Source organism: Oncorhynchus gorbuscha, linkage group LG23, assembly GCF_021184085.1.
Source record: "Oncorhynchus gorbuscha isolate QuinsamMale2020 ecotype Even-year linkage group LG23, OgorEven_v1.0, whole genome shotgun sequence".
Classification (NCBI taxonomy): domain Eukaryota; kingdom Metazoa; phylum Chordata; class Actinopteri; order Salmoniformes; family Salmonidae; genus Oncorhynchus; species Oncorhynchus gorbuscha.
Genome location: NC_060195.1, coordinates 43,461,832 through 43,480,425, shown reverse-complemented (window position 1 = coordinate 43,480,425; position 18,594 = coordinate 43,461,832). Strand labels below are relative to the sequence as shown.

The following is an 18,594-nucleotide window of genomic DNA, read 5'->3' as shown; positions in this document are numbered from 1 at the left end:
AAATATTTTACCTAGGTATGTTTTCAGAGAGAAGGTGTTCTTTATCAGTTTTTGTTGATCTCCAGCTATAATTTCCCTTATTAGACAATTTTTCCACCTTTAGACAGTTTCTAGCAGAGGGGGTATAGCTCAGTGGTAGAGCATTTGACTGCAGATCAAGAGGTTCCAGGATTAAATCCTGATGCCCCCTTAAAATCAAGTTCTTTCAAAGAGTATTTTGAGAGTAGACTCTTTTTTTAGAATATTTTACTCAGTGAAAAATGTCCCTTATTAGACAATTTCTCACGTTCAATTCCTGGCACCCCTTGAAATCAAGTGCTTTCTAAGTGTATCTTGAGAGAGGGAGTGCTGCTTTTTGGTTATGTTACTCAGTCCAAAATGTCCCTCATTCAATGGTTTTTCTCTGTCAGACAGTTCCTAACAGAGGTGGAAGTGCAACAGACTTCAGATCAATAGGTCTCAGATTGTAATTTTTTTGTCATCTTGAAATCAAATATTTTACCTAGGTATGTTTTCAGAGAGAAGGTTTTCTTTATCAGTTTTTGTTGATCTCCTGCTATAATGTCCCTTATTATAATTTTTTCCACCTTTAGATAGTTTCTGGTAGAGGGGGTATAGCTCAGTGGTAGAGCATTTGACTGCAGATCAAGAGGTCCCAGGTTCAAATCCTGATGCCCCCTTAAAATCAAGTTCTTTCAAAGAGTATTTTGAGAGTAGACTCTTTTTTTAGAATATTTTACTCAGTGAAAAATGTCCCTTATTAGACAATTTCTCACGTTCAATTCCTGGCACCCCCTTGAAATCAAGTGCTTTCTAAGTGTATCTTGAGAGAGGGAGTGCTGCTTTTTTGGTTATGTTACTCAGTCCAAAATGTCCCTCATTCCATGGTTTTTCTCTGTCAGACAGTTCCTAACAGAGGTGGAAGTGCAACAGACTTCAGATCAATAGGTCTCAGATTGTAATTTTTTTGTCATCTTGAAATCAAATATTTTACCTAGGTATGTTTTCAGAGAGAAGGTTTTCTTTATCAGTTTTATGTTGATCTCCAGCCATAATGTCCCTTATTAGACAATTTTTCCACCTTTAGACAGTTTCTAGCAGAGGGGGTATAGCTCAGTGGTAGAGCATTTGACTGCAGATCAAGAGGTCCCAGGTTCAAATCCTGATGCCCCCTTAAAATCAAGTGCTTTCCAAATAGTATTTTGAGAGTAGAGGACTCTTTTTTAGAATATTTTACTCAGTGAAAAATGTCCCTTATTAGACAATTTCTCACGTTCAATTCCTGGCACCCCCTTGAAATCAAGTGCTTTCTAAGTGTATCTTGAGAGAGGGAGTGCTGCTTTTTTGGTTATGTTACTCAGTCCAAAATGTCCCTCATTCAATGGTTTTTCTCTGTCAGACAGTTCCTAACAGAGGTGGAAGTGCAACAGACTTCAGATCAATAGGTCTCAGGTTGTAATTTTTTGTCATCTTGAAATCAAATATTTTACCTAGGTATGTTTTCAGAGAGAAGGTTTTCTTTATCAGTTTTTGTTGATCTCCTGCTATAATGTCCCTTATTATAATTTTTTTCCACCTTTAGATAGTTTCTAGCAGAGGGGTATAGCTCAGTGGTAGAGCATTTGACTGCAGATCAAGAGGTCCCAGGTTCAAATCCTGATGCCCCCTTAAAATCAAGTCCTTTCAAAGAGTATTTTGAGAGTAGAGGACTCTTTTTTATAATATTTTACTCAGTGAAAAATGTCCCTTATTAGACAATTTCTCACGTTCAATCCCTGGCACCCCCTTGAAATCAAGTGCTTTCTAAGTGTATCTTGAGAGAGGGAGTGCTGCTTTTTTGGTTATGTTACTCAGTCCAAAATGTCCCTCATTCAATGGTTTTTCTCTGTCAGACAGTTCCTAACAGAGGTGGAAGTGCAACAGACTTCAGATCAATATGTCTCAGATTGTAATTTTTTTGTCATCTTGAAATCAAATATTTTACCTAGGTATGTTTTCAGAGAGAAGGTTTTCTTTATCAGTTTTTGTTGATCTCCAGCTATAATGTCCCTTATTAGACAATTTTTCCACCTTTAGACAGTTTCTAGCAGAGGGGTATAGCTCAGTGGTAGAGCATTTGACTGCAGATCAAGAGGTCCCAGGTTCAAATCCTGATGCCCCCTTAAAATCAAGTGCTTTCAAAAGATTATTTTGAGGGTAGAGGACTCTTTTTTATAATATTTTACTCAGTGAAAAATGTCCCTTATTAGACAATTTCTCACATTCAATTCCTGGCACCCCTTGAAATCAAGTGCTTTCTAAGTGTATCTTGAGAGAGGGAGTGCTGCTTTTTGGTTATGTTACTCAGTCCAAAATGTCCCTCATTCAATGGTTTTTCTCTGTCAGACAGTTCCTAACAGAGGTGGAAGTGCAACAGACTTCAGATCAATAGGTCTCAGGTTGTAATTATTTTGTCATCTTGAAATCAAATATTTTACCTAGGTATGTTTTCAGAGAGAAGGTTTTCTTTATCAGTTTTTCTTGATCTCCTGCTATAATGTCCCTTATTATAATTTTTTCCACCTTTAGATATTTTCTGGCAGAGGGGGTATAGCTCAGTGGTAGAGCATTTGACTGCAGATCAAGAGGTCCCAGGTTCAAATCCTGATGCCCCCTTAAAATCAAGTGCTTTCAAAGAGTATTTTGAGAGTAGAGGACTCTTTTTTAGAATATTTTACTCAGTGAAAAATGTCCCTTATTAGACAATTTCTCACGTTCAATTCCTGGCACCCCCTTGAAATCAAGTGCTTTCTAAGTGTATCTTGAGAGAGGGAGTGCTGCTTTTTTGGTTATGTTACTCAGTCCAAAATGTCCCTCATTCAATGGTTTTTCTCTGTCAGACAGTTCCTAACAGAGGTGGAAGTGCAACAGACTTCAGATCAATAGGTCTCAGATTGTAATTTTTTGTCATCTTGAAATCAAATATTTTACCTAGGTATGTTTTCAGAGAGAAGGTGTTCTTTATCAGTTTTTGTTGATCTCCAGCTATAATTTCCCTTATTAGACAATTTTTCCACCTTTAGACAGTTTCTAGCAGAGGGGGTATAGCTCAGTGGTAGAGCATTTGACTGCAGATCAAGAGGTTCCAGGATTAAATCCTGATGCCCCCTTAAAATCAAGTTCTTTCAAAGAGTATTTTGAGAGTAGACTCTTTTTTTAGAATATTTTACTCAGTGAAAAATGTCCCTTATTAGACAATTTCTCACATTCAATTCCTGGCACCCCCTTGAAATCAAGTGCTTTCTAAGTGTATCTTGAGAGAGGGAGTGCTGCTTTTTTGGTTATGTTACTCAGTCCAAAATGTCCCTCATTCAATGGTTTTTCTCTGTCAGACAGTTCCTAACAGAGGTGGAAGTGCAACAGACTTCAGATCAATAGGTCTCAGATTGTAATTTTTTGTCATCTTGAAATCAAATATTTTACCTAGGTATGTTTTCAGAGAGAAGGTTTTCTTTATCAGTTTTTGTTGATCTCCTGCTATAATGTCCCTTATTATAATTTTTTTCCACCTTTAGATATTTTCTGGTAGAGGGGGTATAGCTCAGTGGTAGAGCATTTGACTGCAGATCAAGAGGTCCCAGGTTCAAATCCTGATGCCCCCTTAAAATCAAGTGCTTTCAAAGAGTATTTTGAGAGTAGAGGACTCTTTTTTATAATATTTTACTCAGTGAAAAATGTCCCTTATTAGACAATTTCTCACGTTCAATTCCTGGCACCCCTTGAAATCAAGTGCTTTTAAGTGTATCTTGAGAGAGGGAGTGCTTTTTTGGTTATGTTACTCAGTCCAAAATGTCCCTCATTCAATGGTTTTTCTCTGTCAGACAGTTCCTAACAGAGGTGGAAGTGCAACAGACTTCAGATCAATAGGTCTCAGGTTGTAATTCTTTTGTCATCTTGAAATCAAATATTTTACCTAGGTATGTTTTCAGAGAGAAGGTTTTCTTTATCAGTTTTTGTTGATCTCCTGCTATAATGTCCCTTATTATAATTTTTTTCCACCTTTAGATAGTTTCTAGCAGAGGGGGTATAGCTCAGTGGTAGAGCATTTGACTGCAGATCAAGAGGTCCCAGGTTCAAATCCTGATGCCACCTTAAAATCAAGTTCTTTCAAAGAGTATTTTGAGAGTAGACTCTTTTTTAGAATATTTTACTCAGTGAAAAAAATCCCTTAGTAGACAATTTCTCACGTTCAATTCCTGGCACCCCCTTGAAATCAAGTGCTTTCTAAGTGTATCTTGAGAGAGGGAGTGCTGCTTTTTTGGTTATGTTACTCAGTCCAAAATGTCCCTCATTCAATGGTTTTTCTCTGTCAGACAGTTCCTAACAGAGGTGGAAGTGCAACAGACTTCAGATCAATATGTCTCAGATTGTAATTTTTTTGTCATCTTGAAATCAAATATTTTACCTAGGTATGTTTTCAGAGAGAAGGTGTTCTTTATCAGTTTTTGTTGATCTCCAGCTATAATTTCCCTTATTAGACAATTTTTCCACCTTTAGACAGTTTCTAGCAGAGGGGTATAGCTCAGTGGTAGAGCATTTGACTGCAGATCAAGAGGTTCCAGGATTAAATCCTGATGCCCCCTTAAAATCAAGTTCTTTCAAAGAGTATTTTGAGAGTAGACTCTTTTTTTAGAATATTTTACTCAGTGAAAAATGTCCCTTATTAGACAATTTCTCACGTTCAATTCCTGGCACCCCCTTGAAATCAAGTGCTTTCTAAGTGTATCTTGAGAGAGGGAGTGCTGCTTTTTGGTTATGTTACTCAGTCCAAAATGTCCCTCATTCAATGGTTTTTCTCTGTCAGACAGTTCCTAACAGAGGTGGAAGTGCAACAGACTTCAGATCAATAGGTCTCAGATTGTAATTTTTTGTCATCTTGAAATCAAATATTTTACCTAGGTATGTTTTCAGAGAGAAGGTTTTCTTTATCAGTTTTTGTTGATCTCCTGCTATAATGTCCCTTATTATAATTTTTTCCACCTTTAGATATTTTCTGGTAGAGGGGGTATAGCTCAGTGGTAGAGCATTTGACTGCAGATCAAGAGGTCCCAGGTTCAAATCCTGATGCCCCCTTAAAATCAAGTCCTTTCAAAGAGTATTTTGAGAGTAGAGGACTCTTTTTTATAATATTTTACTCAGTGAAAAATGTCCCTTATTAGACAATTTCTCACGTTCAATCCCTGGCACCCCCTTGAAATCAAGTGCTTTTTAAGTGTATCTTGAGAGAGGGAGTGCTGCTTTTTTGGTTATGTTACTCAGTCCAAAATGTCCCTCATTCAATGGTTTTTCTCTGTCAGACAGTTCCTAACACTGGTGGAAGTGCAACAGACTTCAGATCAATAGGTCTCAGGTTGTAATTCTTTTGTCATCTTGAAATCAAATATTTTACCTAGGTATGTTTTCAGAGAGAAGGTTTTCTTTATCAGTTTTTGTTGATCTCCTGCTATAATGTCCCTTATTATAATTTTTTTCCACCTTTAGATAGTTTCTGGTAGAGGGGGTATAGCTCAGTGGTAGAGCATTTGACTGCAGATCAAGAGGTCCCAGGTTCAAATCCTGATGCCCCCTTAAAATCAAGTTCTTTCAAAGAGTATTTTGAGAGTAGACTCTTTTTTAGAATATTTTACTCAGTGAAAAATGTCCCTTATTAGACAATTTCTCACGTTCAATTCCTGGCACCCCCTTGAAATCAAGTGCTTTCTAAGTGTATCTTGAGAGAGGGAGTGCTGCTTTTTTGGTTATGTTACTCAGTCCAAAATGTCCCTCATTCAATGGTTTTTCTCTGTCAGACATTTCCTAACAGAGGTGGAAGTGCAACAGACTTCAGATCAATATGTCTCAGATTGTAATTTTTTTGTCATCTTGAAATCAAATATTTTACCTAGGTATGTTTTCAGAGAGAAGGTGTTCTTTATCAGTTTTTGTTGATCTCCAGCTATAATTTCCCTTATTAGACAATTTTTCCACCTTTAGACAGTTTCTAGCAGAGGGGGTATAGCTCAGTGGTAGAGCATTTGACTGCAGATCAAGAGGTTCCAGGATTAAATCCTGATGCCCCCTTAAAATCAAGTTCTTTCAAAGAGTATTTTGAGAGTAGACTCTTTTTTTAGAATATTTTACTCAGTGAAAAATGTCCCTTATTAGACAATTTCTCACGTTCAATTCCTGGCACCCCCTTGAAATCAAGTGCTTTCTAAGTGTATCTTGAGAGAGGGAGTGCTGCTTTTTTGGTTATGTTACTCAGTCCAAAATGTCCCTCATTCAATGGTTTTTCTCTGTCAGACATTTCCTAACAGAGGTGGAAGTGCACAGACTTCAGATCAATAGGTCTCAGATTGTAATTTTTTTGTCATCTTGAAATCAAATATTTTACCTCGGTATGTTTTCAGAGAGAAGGTTTTCTTTATCAGTTTTTGTTGATCTCCAGCTATAATGTCCCTTATTAGACAATTTTTCCACCTTTAGACAGTTTCTAGCAGAGGGGTATTTCTCAGTGGTAGAGCATTTGACTGCAGATCAAGAGGTCCCAGGTTCAAATCCTGATGCCCCCTTAAAATCAAGTGCTTTCAAAAGATTATTTTGAGGGTAGAGTGCTCTTTTTTAGAATATTTTACTCAGTGAAAAATGTCCCTTATTAGACAATTTCTCACATTCAATTCCTGGCACCCCCTTGAAATCAAGTGCTTTCTAAGTGTATCTTGAGAGAGGGAGTGCTGCTTTTTGGTTATGTTACTCAGTCCAAAATGTCCCTCATTCAATGGTTTTTCTCTGTCAGACAGTTCCTAACAGAGGTGGAAGTGCAACAGACTTCAGATCAATAGGTCTCAGATTGTAATTTTTTGTCATCTTGAAATCAAATATTTTACCTAGGTATGTTTTCAGAGAGAAGGTTTTCTTTATCAGTTTTATGTTGATCTCCAGCCATAATGTCCCTTATTAGACAATTTTTCCACCTTTAGACAGTTTCTAGCAGAGGGGTATTTCTCAGTGGTAGAGCATTTGACTGCAGATCAAGAGGTCCCAGGTTCAAATCCTGATGCCCCCTTAAATCAAGTTCTTTCAAAGATTATTTTGAGAGTAGGACTCTTTTTTTTAGAATATTTTACTCAGTGAAAAATGTCCCTTATTAGACAATTTCTCACATTCAATTCCTGGCACCCCCTTGAAATCAAGTGCTTTCTAAGTGTATCTTGAGAGAGGGAGTGCTGCTTTTTTGGTTATGTTACTCAGTCCAAAATGTCCCTCATTCAATGGTTTTTCTCTGTCAGACATTTCCTAACAGAGGTGGAAGTGCAACAGACTTCAGATCAATAGGTCTCAGTTTGTAATTCTTTTGTCATCTTGAAATCAAATATTTTACCTAGGTATGTTTTCAGAGAGAAGGTTTTCTTTATCAGTTTTTCTTGATCTCCTGCTATAATGTCCCTCATTATAATTTTTTTCCACCTTTAGATATTTTCTAGCAGAGGGGGTATAGCTCAGTGGTAGAGCATTTGACTGCAGATCAAGAGGTCCCAGGTTCAAATCCTGATGCCCCCTTAAAATCAAGTCCTTTCAAAGAGTATTTTGAGAGTAGAGGACTCTTTTTTATAATATTTTACTCAGTGAAAAATGTCCCTTATTAGACAATTTCTCACGTTCAATTCCTGGCACCCCCTTGAAATCAAGTGCTTTCTAAGTGTATCTTGAGAGAGGGAGTGCTGCTTTTTTGGTTATGTTACTCAGTCCAAAATGTCCCTCATTCCATGGTTTTTCTCTGTCAGACAGTTCCTAACAGAGGTGGAAGTGCAACAGACTTCAGATCAATAGGTCTCAGATTGTAATTTTTTTGTCATCTTGAAATCAAATATTTTACCTAGGTATGTTTTCAGAGAGAAGGTTTTCTTTATCAGTTTTTGTTGATCTCCAGCTATAATGTCCCTTATTAGACAATTTTTCCACCTTTAGACAGTTTCTAGCAGAGGGGTATAGCTCAGTGGTAGAGCATTTGACTGCAGATCAAGAGGTTCCAGGATTAAATCCTGATGCCCCCTTAAAATCAAGTTCTTTCAAAGAGTATTTTGAGAGTAGACTCTTTTTTTAGAATATTTTACTCAGTGAAAAATGTCCCTTATTAGACAATTTCTCACGTTCAATTCCTGGCACCCCCTTGAAATCAAGTGCTTTCTAAGTGTATCTTGAGAGAGGGAGTGCTGCTTTTTTGGTTATGTTACTCAGTCCAAAATGTCCCTCATTCAATGGTTTTTCTCTGTCAGACAGTTCCTAACAGAGGTGGAAGTGCAACAGACTTCAGATCAATATGTCTCAGATTGTAATTTTTTTGTCATCTTGAAATCAAATATTTTACCTAGGTATGTTTTCAGAGAGAAGGTGTTCTTTATCAGTTTTTGTTGATCTCCAGCTATAATTTCCCTTATTAGACAATTTTTCCACCTTTAGACAGTTTCTAGCAGAGGGGTATAGCTCAGTGGTAGAGCATTTGACTGCAGATCAAGAGGTTCCAGGATTAAATCCTGATGCCCCCTTAAAATCAAGTTCTTTCAAAGAGTATTTTGAGAGTAGACTCTTTTTTTAGAATATTTTACTCAGTGAAAAATGTCCCTTATTAGACAATTTCTCACGTTCAATTCCTGGCACCCCCTTGAAATCAAGTGCTTTCTAAGTGTATCTTGAGAGAGGGAGTGCTGCTTTTTTGGTTATGTTACTCAGTCCAAAATGTCCCTCATTCAATGGTTTTTCTCTGTCAGACAGTTCCTAACAGAGGTGGAAGTGCAACAGACTTCAGATCAATAGGTCTCAGATTGTAATTTTTTTGTCATCTTGAAATCAAATATTTTACCTAGGTATGTTTTCAGAGAGAAGGTTTTCTTTATCAGTTTTTGTTGATCTCCTGCTATAATGTCCCTTATTATAATTTTTTCCACCTTTAGATATTTTCTGGTAGAGGGGGTATAGCTCAGTGGTAGAGCATTTGACTGCAGATCAAGAGGTCCCAGGTTCAAATCCTGATGCCCCCTTAAAATCAAGTCCTTTCAAAGAGTATTTTGAGAGTAGAGGACTCTTTTTTATAATATTTTACTCAGTGAAAAATGTCCCTTATTAGACAATTTCTCACGTTCAATCCCTGGCACCCCCTTGAAATCAAGTGCTTTTTAAGTGTATCTTGAGAGAGGGAGTGCTGCTTTTTTGGTTATGTTACTCAGTCCAAAATGTCCCTCATTCAATGTTTTTTCTCTGTCAGACAGTTCCTAACACTGGTGGAAGTGCAACAGACTTCAGATCAATAGGTCTCAGGTTGTAATTCTTTTGTCATCTTGAAATCAAATATTTTACCTAGGTATGTTTTCAGAGAGAAGGTTTTCTTTATCAGTTTTTGTTGATCTCCTGCTATAATGTCCCTTATTATAATTTTTTTCCACCTATATATAGTTTCTGGTAGAGGGGGTATAGCTCAGTGGTAGAGCATTTGACTGCAGATCAAGAAGTCCCAGGTTCAAATCCTGATGCCCCCTTAAAATCAAGTTCTTTCAAAGAGTATTTTGAGAGTAGACTTTTTTTTTAGAATATTTTACTCAGTGAAAAATGTCCCTTATTAGACAATTTCTCACGTACAATTCCTGGCACCCCCTTGAAATCAAGTGCTTTCTAAGTGTATCTTGAGAGAGGGAGTGCTGCTTTTTTGGTTATGTTACTCAGTCCAAAATGTCCCTCATTCAATGGTTTTTCTCTGTCAGACATTTCCTAACAGAGGTGGAAGTGCAACAGACTTCAGATCAATATGTCTCAGATTGTAATTTTTTTGTCATCTTGAAATCAAATATTTTACCTAGGTATGTTTTCAGAGAGAAGGTGTTCTTTATCAGTTTTTGTTGATCTCCAGCTATAATTTCCCTTATTAGACTATTTTTCCACCTTTAGACAGTTTCTAGCAGAGGGGGTATAGCTCAGTGGTAGAACATTTGACTGCAGATCAAGAGGTTCCAGGATTAAATCCTGATGCCCCCTTAAAATCAAGTTCTTTCAAAGAGTATTTTGAGAGTAGACTCTTTTTTTAGAATATTTTACTCAGTGAAAAATGTCCCTTATTAGACAATTTCTCACGTTCAATTCCTGGCACCCCCTTGAAATCAAGTGCTTTCTAAGTGTATCTTGAGAGAGGGAGTGCTGCTTTTTTGGTTATGTTACTCAGTCCAAAATGTCCCTCATTCAATGGTTTTTCTCTGTCAGACATTTCCTAACAGAGGTGGAAGTGCACAGACTTCAGATCAATAGGTCTCAGATTGTAATTTTTTTGTCATCTTGAAATCAAATATTTTACCTCGGTATGTTTTCAGAGAGAAGGTTTTCTTTATCAGTTTTATGTTGATCTCCAGCCATAATGTCCCTTATTAGACAATTTTTCCACCTTTAGACAGTTTCTAGCAGAGGGGGTATTTCTCAGTGGTAGAGCATTTGACTGCAGATCAAGAGGTCCCAGGTTCAAATCCTGATGCCCCCTTAAGTCAAGTGCTTTCAAAAGATTATTTTGAGGGTAGAGGACTCTTTTTTAGAATATTTTACTCAGTGAAAAATGTCCCTTATTAGACAATTTCTCACATTCAATTCCTGGCACCCCCTTGAAATCAAGTGCTTTCTAAGTGTATCTTGAGAGAGGGAGTGCTGCTTTTTTGGTTATGTTACTCAGTCCAAAATGTCCCTCATTCAATGGTTTTTCTCTGTCAGACATTTCCTAACAGAGGTGGAAGTGCACAGACTTCAGATCAATAGGTCTCAGATTGTAATTTTTTTGTCATCTTGAAATCAAATATTTTACCTCGGTATGTTTTCAGAGAGAAGGTTTTCTTTATCAGTTTTATGTTGATCTCCAGCCATAATGTCCCTTATTAGACAATTTTTCCACCTTTAGACAGTTTCTAGCAGAGGGGGTATTTCTCAGTGGTAGAGCATTTGACTGCAGATCAAGAGGTCCCAGGTTCAAATCCTGATGCCCCCTTAAGTCAAGTGCTTTCAAAAGATTATTTTGAGGGTAGAGGACTCTTTTTTAGAATATTTTACTCAGTGAAAAATGTCCCTTATTAGACAATTTCTCACATTCAATTCCTGGCACCCCCTTGAAATCAAGTGCTTTCTAAGTGTATCTTGAGAGAGGGAGTGCTGCTTTTTTGGTTATGTTACTCAGTCCAAAATGTCCCTCATTCAATGGTTTTTCTCTGTCAGACATTTCCTAACAGAGGTGGAAGTGCAACAGACTTCAGATCAATAGGTCTCAGTTTGTAATTCTTTTGTCATCTTGAAATCAAATATTTTACCTAGGTATGTTTTCAGAGAGAAGGTTTTCTTTATCAGTTTTTCTTGATCTCCTGCTATAATGTCCCTCATTATAATTTTTTTCCACCTTTAGATATTTTCTAGCAGAGGGGGTATAGCTCAGTGGTAGAGCATTTGACTGCAGATCAAGAGGTCCCAGGTTCAAATCCTGATGCCCCCTTAAAATCAAGTCCTTTCAAAGAGTATTTTGAGAGTAGAGGACTCTTTTTTATAATATTTTACTCAGTGAAAAATGTCCCTTATTAGACAATTTCTCACGTTCAATTCCTGGCACCCCCTTGAAATCAAGTGCTTTCTAAGTGTATCTTGAGAGAGGGAGTGCTGCTTTTTTGGTTATGTTACTCAGTCCAAAATGTCCCTCATTCCATGGTTTTTCTCTGTCAGACAGTTCCTAACAGAGGTGGAAGTGCAACAGAATTCAGATCAATAGGTCTCAGATTGTAATTTTTTTGTCATCTTGAAATCAAATATTTTACCTCGGTATGTTTTCAGAGAGAAGGTTTTCTTTATCAGTTTTATGTTGATCTCCAGCCATAATGTCCCTTATTAGACAATTTTTCCACCTTTAGACAGTTTCTAGCAGAGGGGGTATAGCTCAGTGGTAGAGCATTTGACTGCAGATCAAGAGGTTCCAGGATTAAATCCTGATGCCCCCTTAAAATCAAGTTCTTTCAAAGAGTATTTTGAGAGTAGACTCTTTTTTTAGAATATTTTACTCAGTGAAAAATGTCCCTTATTAGACAATTTCTCACGTTCAATTCCTGGCACCCCCTTGAAATCAAGTGCTTTCTAAGTGTATCTTGAGAGAGGGAGTGCTGCTTTTTTGGTTATGTTACTCAGTCCAAAATGTCCCTCATTCAATGGTTTTTCTCTGTCAGACAGTTCCTAACAGAGGTGGAAGTGCAACAGACTTCAGATCAATAGGTCTCAGATTGTAATTTTTTGTCATCTTGAAATCAAATATTTTACCTAGGTATGTTTTCAGAGAGAAGGTGTTCTTTATCAGTTTTTGTTGATCTCCAGCTATAATTTCCCTTATTAGACAATTTTTCCACCTTTAGACAGTTTCTAGCAGAGGGGTATAGCTCAGTGGTAGAGCATTTGACTGCAGATCAAGAGGTTCCAGGATTAAATCCTGATGCCCCCTTAAAATCAAGTTCTTTCAAAGAGTATTTTGAGAGTAGACTCTTTTTTTAGAATATTTTACTCAGTGAAAAATGTCCCTTATTAGACAATTTCTCACATTCAATTCCTGGCACCCCTTGAAATCAAGTGCTTTCTAAGTGTATCTTGAGAGAGGGAGTGCTGCTTTTTGGTTATGTTACTCAGTCCAAAATGTCCCTCATTCAATGGTTTTTCTCTGTCAGACAGTTCCTAACAGAGGTGGAAGTGCAACAGACTTCAGATCAATAGGTCTCAGATTGTAATTTTTTTGTCATCTTGAAATCAAATATTTTACCTAGGTATGTTTTCAGAGAGAAGGTTTTCTTTATCAGTTTTTGTTGATCTCCTGCTATAATGTCCCTTATTAGACAATTTTTCCACCTTTAGACAGTTTCTAGCAGAGGGGTATAGCTCAGTGGTAGAGCATTTGACTGCAGATCAAGAGGTCCCAGGTTCAAATCCTGATGCCCCCTTAAAATCAAGTTCTTTCAAAGAGTATTTTGAGAGTAGACTCTTTTTTTAGAATATTTTACTCAGTGAAAAATGTCCCTTATTAGACAATTTCTCACGTTCAATTCCTGGCACCCCCTTGAAATCAAGTGCTTTCTAAGTGTATCTTGAGAGAGGGAGTGCTGCTTTTTTGGTTATGTTACTCAGTCCAAAATGTCCCTCATTCAATGGTTTTTCTCTGTCAGACAGTTCCTAACAGAGGTGGAAGTGCAACAGACTTCAGATCAATAGGTCTCAGATTGTAATTTTTTGTCATCTTGAAATCAAATATTTTACCTAGGTATGTTTTCAGAGAGAAGGTTTTCTTTATCAGTTTTTGTTGATCTCCAGCTATAATGTCCCTTATTAGACAATTTTTCCACCTTTAGACAGTTTCTAGCAGAGGGGGTATAGCTCAGTGGTAGAGCATTTGACTGCAGATCAAGAGGTCCCAGGTTCAAATCCTGATGCCCCCTTAAAATCAAGTGCTTTCAAAGAGTATTTTGAGAGTAGAGGACTCTTTTTTAGAATATTTTACTCAGTGAAAAATGTCCCTTATTAGACAATTTCTCACATTCAATTCCTGGCACCCCCTTGAAATCAAGTGCTTTCTAAGTGTATCTTGAGAGAGGGAGTGCTGCTTTTTTGGTTATGTTACTCAGTCCAAAATGTCCCTCATTCAATGGTTTTTCTCTGTCAGACAGTTCCTAACAGAGGTGGAAGTGCAACAGACTTCAGATCAATAGGTCTCAGATTGTAATTTTTTTGTCATCTTGAAATCAAATATTTTACCTAGGTATGTTTTCAGAGAGAAGGTTTTCTTTATCAGTTTTTGTTGATCTCCAGCTATAATGTCCCTTATTAGACAATTTTTCCACCTTTAGACAGTTTCTAGCAGAGGGGGTATAGCTCAGTGGTAGAGCATTTGACTGCAGATCAAGAGGTCCCAGGTTCAAATCCTGATGCCCCCTTAAAATCAAGTGCTTTCAAAGAGTATTTTGAGAGTAGAGGACTCTTTTTTAGAATATTTTACTCAGTGAAAAATGTCCCTTATTAGACAATTTCTCACATTCAATTCCTGGCACCCCCTTGAAATCAAGTGCTTTCTAAGTGTATCTTGAGAGAGGGAGTGCTGCTTTTTTGGTTATGTTACTCAGTCCAAAATGTCCCTCATTCAATGGTTTTTCTCTGTCAGACATTTCCTAACAGAGGTGGAAGTGCAACAGACTTCAGATCAATAGGTCTCAGGTTGTAATTCTTTTGTCATCTTGAAATCAAATATTTTACCTAGGTATGTTTTCAGAGAGAAGGTTTTCTTTATCAGTTTTTGTTGATCTCCTGCTATAATGTCCCTTATTATAATTTTTTTCCACCTTTAGATATTTTCTAGCAGAGGGGGTATAGCTCAGTGGTAGAGCATTTGACTGCAGATCAAGAGGTCCCAGGTTCAAATCCTGATGCCCCCTTAAAATCAAGTCCTTTCAAAGAGTATTTTGAGAGTAGAGGACTCTTTTTTAGAATATTTTACTCAGTGAAAAATGTCCCTTATTAGACAATTTCTCACGTTCAATTCCTGGCACCCCCTTGAAATCAAGTGCTTTCTAAGTGTATCTTGAGAGAGGGAGTGCTGCTTTTTTGGTTATGTTACTCAGTCCAAAATGTCCCTCATTCAATGGTTTTTCTCTGTCAGACAGTTCCTAACAGAGGTGGAAGTGCAACAGACTTCAGATCAATAGGTCTCAGATTGTAATTTTTTGTCATCTTGAAATCAAATATTTTACCTAGGTATGTTTTCAGAGAGAAGGTGTTCTTTATCAGTTTTTGTTGATCTCCAGCTATAATTTCCCTTATTAGACAATTTTTCCACCTTTAGACAGTTTCTAGCAGAGGGGGTATAGCTCAGTGGTAGAGCATTTGACTGCAGATCAAGAGGTTCCAGGATTAAATCCTGATGCCCCCTTAAAATCAAGTTCTTTCAAAGAGTATTTTGAGAGTAGACTCTTTTTTTAGAATATTTTACTCAGTGAAAAATGTCCCTTATTAGACAATTTATCACGTTCAATTCCTGGCACCCCCTTGAAATCAAGTGCTTTCTAAGTGTATCTTGAGAGAGGGAGTGCTGCTTTTTTGGTTATGTTACTCAGTCCAAAATGTCCCTCATTCAATGGTTTTTCTCTGTCAGACAGTTCCTAACAGAGGTGGAAGTGCAACAGACTTCAGATCAATAGGTCTCAGATTGTAATTTTTTTGTCATCTTGAAATCAAATATTTTACCTAGGTATGTTTTCAGAGAGAAGGTTTTCTTTATCAGTTTTTGTTGATCTCCTGCTATAATGTCCCTTATTATAATTTTTTCCACCTTTAGATATTTTCTGGTAGAGGGGGTATAGCTCAGTGGTAGAGCATTTGACTGCAGATCAAGAGGTCCCAGGTTCAAATCCTGATGCCCCCTTAAAATCAAGTCCTTTCAAAGAGTATTTTGAGAGTAGAGGACTCTTTTTTATAATATTTTACTCAGTGAAAAATGTCCCTTATTAGACAATTTCTCACGTTCAATCCCTGGCACCCCCTTGAAATCAAGTGCTTTTTAAGTGTATCTTGAGAGAGGGAGTGCTGCTTTTTTGGTTATGTTACTCAGTCCAAAATGTCCCTCATTCAATGGTTTTTCTCTGTCAGACAGTTCCTAACACTGGTGGAAGTGCAACAGACTTCAGATCAATAGGTCTCAGGTTGTAATTTTTTTGTCATCTTGAAATCAAATATTTTACCTAGGTATGTTTTCAGAGAGAAGGTTTTCTTTATCAGTTTTTGTTGATCTCCTGCTATAATGTCCCTTATTATAATTTTTTTTCCACCTTTAGATAGTTTCTGGTAGAGGGGTATAGCTCAGTGGTAGAGCATTTGACTGCAGATCAAGAGGTCCCAGGTTCAAATCCTGATGCCCCCTTAAAATCAAGTTCTTTCAAAGAGTATTTTGAGAGTAGGACTTTTTTAGAATATTTTACTCAGTGAAAAATGTCCCTTATTAGACAATTTCTCACGTTCAATTCCTGGCACCCCTTGAAATCAAGTGCTTTCTAAGTGTATCTTGAGAGAGGGAGTGCTGCTTTTTTGGTTATGTTACTCAGTCCAAAATGTCCCTCATTCAATGGTTTTCTCTGTCAGACATTTCCTAACAGAGGTGGAAGTGCAACAGACTTCAGATCAATATGTCTCAGATTGTAATTTTTTTGTCATCTTGAAATCAAATATTTTACCTAGGTATGTTTTCAGAGAGAAGGTGTTCTTTATCAGTTTTTGTTGATCTCCAGCTATAATTTCCCTTATTAGACAATTTTTCCACCTTTAGACAGTTTCTAGCAGAGGGGGTATAGCTCAGTGGTAGAACATTTGACTGCAGATCAAGAGGTTCCAGGATTAAATCCTGATGCCCCCTTAAAATCAAGTTCTTTCAAAGAGTATTTTGAGAGTAGACTCTTTTTTTAGAATATTTTACTCAGTGAAAAATGTCCCTTATTAGACAATTTCTCACGTTCAATTCCTGGCACCCCCTTGAAATCAAGTGCTTTTTAAGTGTATCTTGAGAGAGGGAGTGCTGCTTTTTTGGTTATGTTACTCAGTCCAAAATGTCCCTCATTCAATGGTTTTTCTCTGTCAGACATTTCCTAACAGAGGTGGAAGTGCACAGACTTCAGATCAATAGGTCTCAGATTGTAATTTTTTTGTCATCTTGAAATCAAATATTTTACCTAGGTATGTTTTCAGAGAGAAGGTTTTCTTTATCAGTTTTTGTTGATCTCCTGCTATAATGTCCCTTATTATATATTTTTTTCCACCTTTAGATATTTTCTAGCAGAGGGGGTATAGCTCAGTGGTAGAGCATTTGACTGCAGATCAAGAGGTCCCAGGTTCAAATCCTGATGCCCCCTTAAAATCAAGTGCTTTCAAAGAGTATTTTGAGAGTAGAGGACTCTTTTTTTAGAATATTTTACTCAGTGAAAAATGTCCCTTATTAGACAATTTCTCACATACAATTCCTGGCACCCCCTTGAAATCAAGTGCTTTCTAAGTGTATCTTGAGAGAGGGAGTGCTGCTTTTTGGTTATGTTACTCAGTCCAAAATGTCCCTCATTCCATGGTTTTTCTCTGTCAGACAGTTCCTAACAGAGGTGGAAGTGCAACAGACTTCAGATCAATAGGTCTCAGATTGTAATTTTTTTGTCATCTTGAAATCAAATATTTTACCTCGGTATGTTTTCAGAGAGAAGGTTTTCTTTATCAGTTTTATGTTGATCTCCAGCCATAATGTCCCTTATTAGACAATTTTTCCACCTTTAGACAGTTTCTAGCAGAGGGGGTATTTCTCAGTGGTAGAGCATTTGACTGCAGATCAAGAGGTTCCAGGATTAAATCCTGATGCCCCCTTAAAATCAAGTTCTTTCAAAGAGTATTTTGAGAGTAGACTCTTTTTTTAGAATATTTTACTCAGTGAAAAATGTCCCTTATTAGACAATTTCTCACATTCAATTCCTGGCACCCCCTTGAAATCAAGTGCTTTCTAAGTGTATCTTGAGAGAGGGAGTGCTGCTTTTTGGTTATGTTACTCAGTCCAAAATGTCCCTCATTCAATGGTTTTTCTCTGTCAGACAGTTCCTAACAGAGGTGGAAGTGCAACAGACTTCAGATCAATAGGTCTCAGATTGTAATTTTTTGTCATCTTGAAATCAAATATTTTACCTAGGTATGTTTTCAGAGAGAAGGTTTTCTTTATCAGTTTTTGTTGATCTCCTGCTATAATGTCCCTTATTAGACAATTTTTTTCCACCTTTAGATATTTTCTAGCAGAGGGGTATAGCTCAGTGGTAGAGCATTTGACTGCAGATCAAGAGGTCCCAGGTTCAAATCCTGATGCCCCTTAAAATCAAGTCCTTTCAAAGAGTATTTTGAGAGTAGAGGACTCTTTTTTATAATATTTTACTCAGTGAAAAATGTCCCTTATTAGACAATTTCTCACGTTCAATTCCTGGCACCCCTTGAAATCAAGTGCTTTCTAAGTGTATCTTGAGAGAGGGAGTGCTGCTTTTTGGTTATGTTACTCAGTCCAAAATGTCCCTCATTCAATGGTTTTTCTCTGTCAGACAGTTCCTAACAGAGGTGGAAGTGCAACAGACTTCAGATCAATAGGTCTCAGGTTGTAATTCTTTTGTCATCTTGAAATCAAATATTTTACCTAGGTATGTTTTCAGAGAGAAGGTTTTCTTTATGAGTTTTTGATTATCTCCTGCTATAATGTCCCTTATTATAATTTTTTTCCACCTTTAGATATTTTCTGGAAGAGGGGGTATAGCTCAGTGGTAGAGCATTTGACTGCAGATTAAGAGGTCCCAGGTTCAAATCCTGATGCCCCCTTAAAATCAAGTCCTTTCAAAGAGTATTTTGAGAGTAGAGGACTCTTTTTTTTTTAGAATATTTTACTCAGTGAAAAATGTCCCTTATTAGACAATTTCTCACATTCAACCCTGGCACCCCTTGAAATCAAGTGCTTTTTAAGTGTATCTTGAGAGAGGGAGTGCT

The 18,594-nt window shown here is 37.2% G+C and overlaps 33 non-coding genes across 33 annotated transcripts; all 33 read left to right on the top strand.

Annotated features, from left to right (window-relative positions):
* Nucleotides 1–118: 118 nt before the first annotated feature.
* Nucleotides 119–190, top strand: trnac-gca. Its single transcript has one exon. It is a non-coding gene; the product is annotated as a tRNA-Cys (tRNA).
* Nucleotides 191–608: 418 nt separating this feature from the next.
* Nucleotides 609–680, top strand: trnac-gca. Its single transcript has one exon. It is a non-coding gene; the product is annotated as a tRNA-Cys (tRNA).
* A 422-nt stretch (nt 681–1,102) lies between these two features.
* On the top strand, nt 1,103–1,174 carry trnac-gca. The gene has a single exon. It is a non-coding gene; the product is annotated as a tRNA-Cys (tRNA).
* A 422-nt stretch (nt 1,175–1,596) lies between these two features.
* On the top strand, nt 1,597–1,668 carry trnac-gca. Its single transcript has one exon. It is a non-coding gene; the product is annotated as a tRNA-Cys (tRNA).
* A 422-nt stretch (nt 1,669–2,090) lies between these two features.
* Nucleotides 2,091–2,162, top strand: trnac-gca. Its single transcript has one exon. It is a non-coding gene; the product is annotated as a tRNA-Cys (tRNA).
* A 421-nt stretch (nt 2,163–2,583) lies between these two features.
* On the top strand, nt 2,584–2,655 carry trnac-gca. Its single transcript has one exon. It is a non-coding gene; the product is annotated as a tRNA-Cys (tRNA).
* Nucleotides 2,656–3,077: 422 nt separating this feature from the next.
* Nucleotides 3,078–3,149, top strand: trnac-gca. Its single transcript has one exon. It is a non-coding gene; the product is annotated as a tRNA-Cys (tRNA).
* Nucleotides 3,150–3,569: 420 nt separating this feature from the next.
* Nucleotides 3,570–3,641, top strand: trnac-gca. Its single transcript has one exon. It is a non-coding gene; the product is annotated as a tRNA-Cys (tRNA).
* A 418-nt stretch (nt 3,642–4,059) lies between these two features.
* Nucleotides 4,060–4,131, top strand: trnac-gca. Its single transcript has one exon. It is a non-coding gene; the product is annotated as a tRNA-Cys (tRNA).
* A 419-nt stretch (nt 4,132–4,550) lies between these two features.
* Nucleotides 4,551–4,622, top strand: trnac-gca. The gene has a single exon. It is a non-coding gene; the product is annotated as a tRNA-Cys (tRNA).
* Nucleotides 4,623–5,040: 418 nt separating this feature from the next.
* Nucleotides 5,041–5,112, top strand: trnac-gca. The gene has a single exon. It is a non-coding gene; the product is annotated as a tRNA-Cys (tRNA).
* Nucleotides 5,113–5,535: 423 nt separating this feature from the next.
* On the top strand, nt 5,536–5,607 carry trnac-gca. The gene has a single exon. It is a non-coding gene; the product is annotated as a tRNA-Cys (tRNA).
* Nucleotides 5,608–6,027: 420 nt separating this feature from the next.
* On the top strand, nt 6,028–6,099 carry trnac-gca. The gene has a single exon. It is a non-coding gene; the product is annotated as a tRNA-Cys (tRNA).
* A 1,407-nt stretch (nt 6,100–7,506) lies between these two features.
* Nucleotides 7,507–7,578, top strand: trnac-gca. Its single transcript has one exon. It is a non-coding gene; the product is annotated as a tRNA-Cys (tRNA).
* Nucleotides 7,579–8,000: 422 nt separating this feature from the next.
* trnac-gca lies at nt 8,001–8,072 on the top strand. Its single transcript has one exon. It is a non-coding gene; the product is annotated as a tRNA-Cys (tRNA).
* Nucleotides 8,073–8,492: 420 nt separating this feature from the next.
* trnac-gca lies at nt 8,493–8,564 on the top strand. Its single transcript has one exon. It is a non-coding gene; the product is annotated as a tRNA-Cys (tRNA).
* Nucleotides 8,565–8,984: 420 nt separating this feature from the next.
* trnac-gca lies at nt 8,985–9,056 on the top strand. Its single transcript has one exon. It is a non-coding gene; the product is annotated as a tRNA-Cys (tRNA).
* A 423-nt stretch (nt 9,057–9,479) lies between these two features.
* Nucleotides 9,480–9,551, top strand: trnac-gca. Its single transcript has one exon. It is a non-coding gene; the product is annotated as a tRNA-Cys (tRNA).
* Nucleotides 9,552–10,465: 914 nt separating this feature from the next.
* trnac-gca lies at nt 10,466–10,537 on the top strand. Its single transcript has one exon. It is a non-coding gene; the product is annotated as a tRNA-Cys (tRNA).
* A 423-nt stretch (nt 10,538–10,960) lies between these two features.
* Nucleotides 10,961–11,032, top strand: trnac-gca. Its single transcript has one exon. It is a non-coding gene; the product is annotated as a tRNA-Cys (tRNA).
* A 423-nt stretch (nt 11,033–11,455) lies between these two features.
* Nucleotides 11,456–11,527, top strand: trnac-gca. Its single transcript has one exon. It is a non-coding gene; the product is annotated as a tRNA-Cys (tRNA).
* Nucleotides 11,528–11,951: 424 nt separating this feature from the next.
* Nucleotides 11,952–12,023, top strand: trnac-gca. Its single transcript has one exon. It is a non-coding gene; the product is annotated as a tRNA-Cys (tRNA).
* Nucleotides 12,024–12,442: 419 nt separating this feature from the next.
* Nucleotides 12,443–12,514, top strand: trnac-gca. Its single transcript has one exon. It is a non-coding gene; the product is annotated as a tRNA-Cys (tRNA).
* A 418-nt stretch (nt 12,515–12,932) lies between these two features.
* Nucleotides 12,933–13,004, top strand: trnac-gca. Its single transcript has one exon. It is a non-coding gene; the product is annotated as a tRNA-Cys (tRNA).
* A 420-nt stretch (nt 13,005–13,424) lies between these two features.
* trnac-gca lies at nt 13,425–13,496 on the top strand. The gene has a single exon. It is a non-coding gene; the product is annotated as a tRNA-Cys (tRNA).
* Nucleotides 13,497–13,919: 423 nt separating this feature from the next.
* On the top strand, nt 13,920–13,991 carry trnac-gca. The gene has a single exon. It is a non-coding gene; the product is annotated as a tRNA-Cys (tRNA).
* A 423-nt stretch (nt 13,992–14,414) lies between these two features.
* trnac-gca lies at nt 14,415–14,486 on the top strand. The gene has a single exon. It is a non-coding gene; the product is annotated as a tRNA-Cys (tRNA).
* A 422-nt stretch (nt 14,487–14,908) lies between these two features.
* trnac-gca lies at nt 14,909–14,980 on the top strand. Its single transcript has one exon. It is a non-coding gene; the product is annotated as a tRNA-Cys (tRNA).
* A 420-nt stretch (nt 14,981–15,400) lies between these two features.
* trnac-gca lies at nt 15,401–15,472 on the top strand. The gene has a single exon. It is a non-coding gene; the product is annotated as a tRNA-Cys (tRNA).
* A 423-nt stretch (nt 15,473–15,895) lies between these two features.
* On the top strand, nt 15,896–15,967 carry trnac-gca. Its single transcript has one exon. It is a non-coding gene; the product is annotated as a tRNA-Cys (tRNA).
* A 910-nt stretch (nt 15,968–16,877) lies between these two features.
* trnac-gca lies at nt 16,878–16,949 on the top strand. The gene has a single exon. It is a non-coding gene; the product is annotated as a tRNA-Cys (tRNA).
* Nucleotides 16,950–17,865: 916 nt separating this feature from the next.
* On the top strand, nt 17,866–17,937 carry trnac-gca. The gene has a single exon. It is a non-coding gene; the product is annotated as a tRNA-Cys (tRNA).
* Nucleotides 17,938–18,357: 420 nt separating this feature from the next.
* On the top strand, nt 18,358–18,429 carry trnac-gca. Its single transcript has one exon. It is a non-coding gene; the product is annotated as a tRNA-Cys (tRNA).
* The last annotated feature ends 165 nt before the right edge of the window (nt 18,430–18,594 follow it).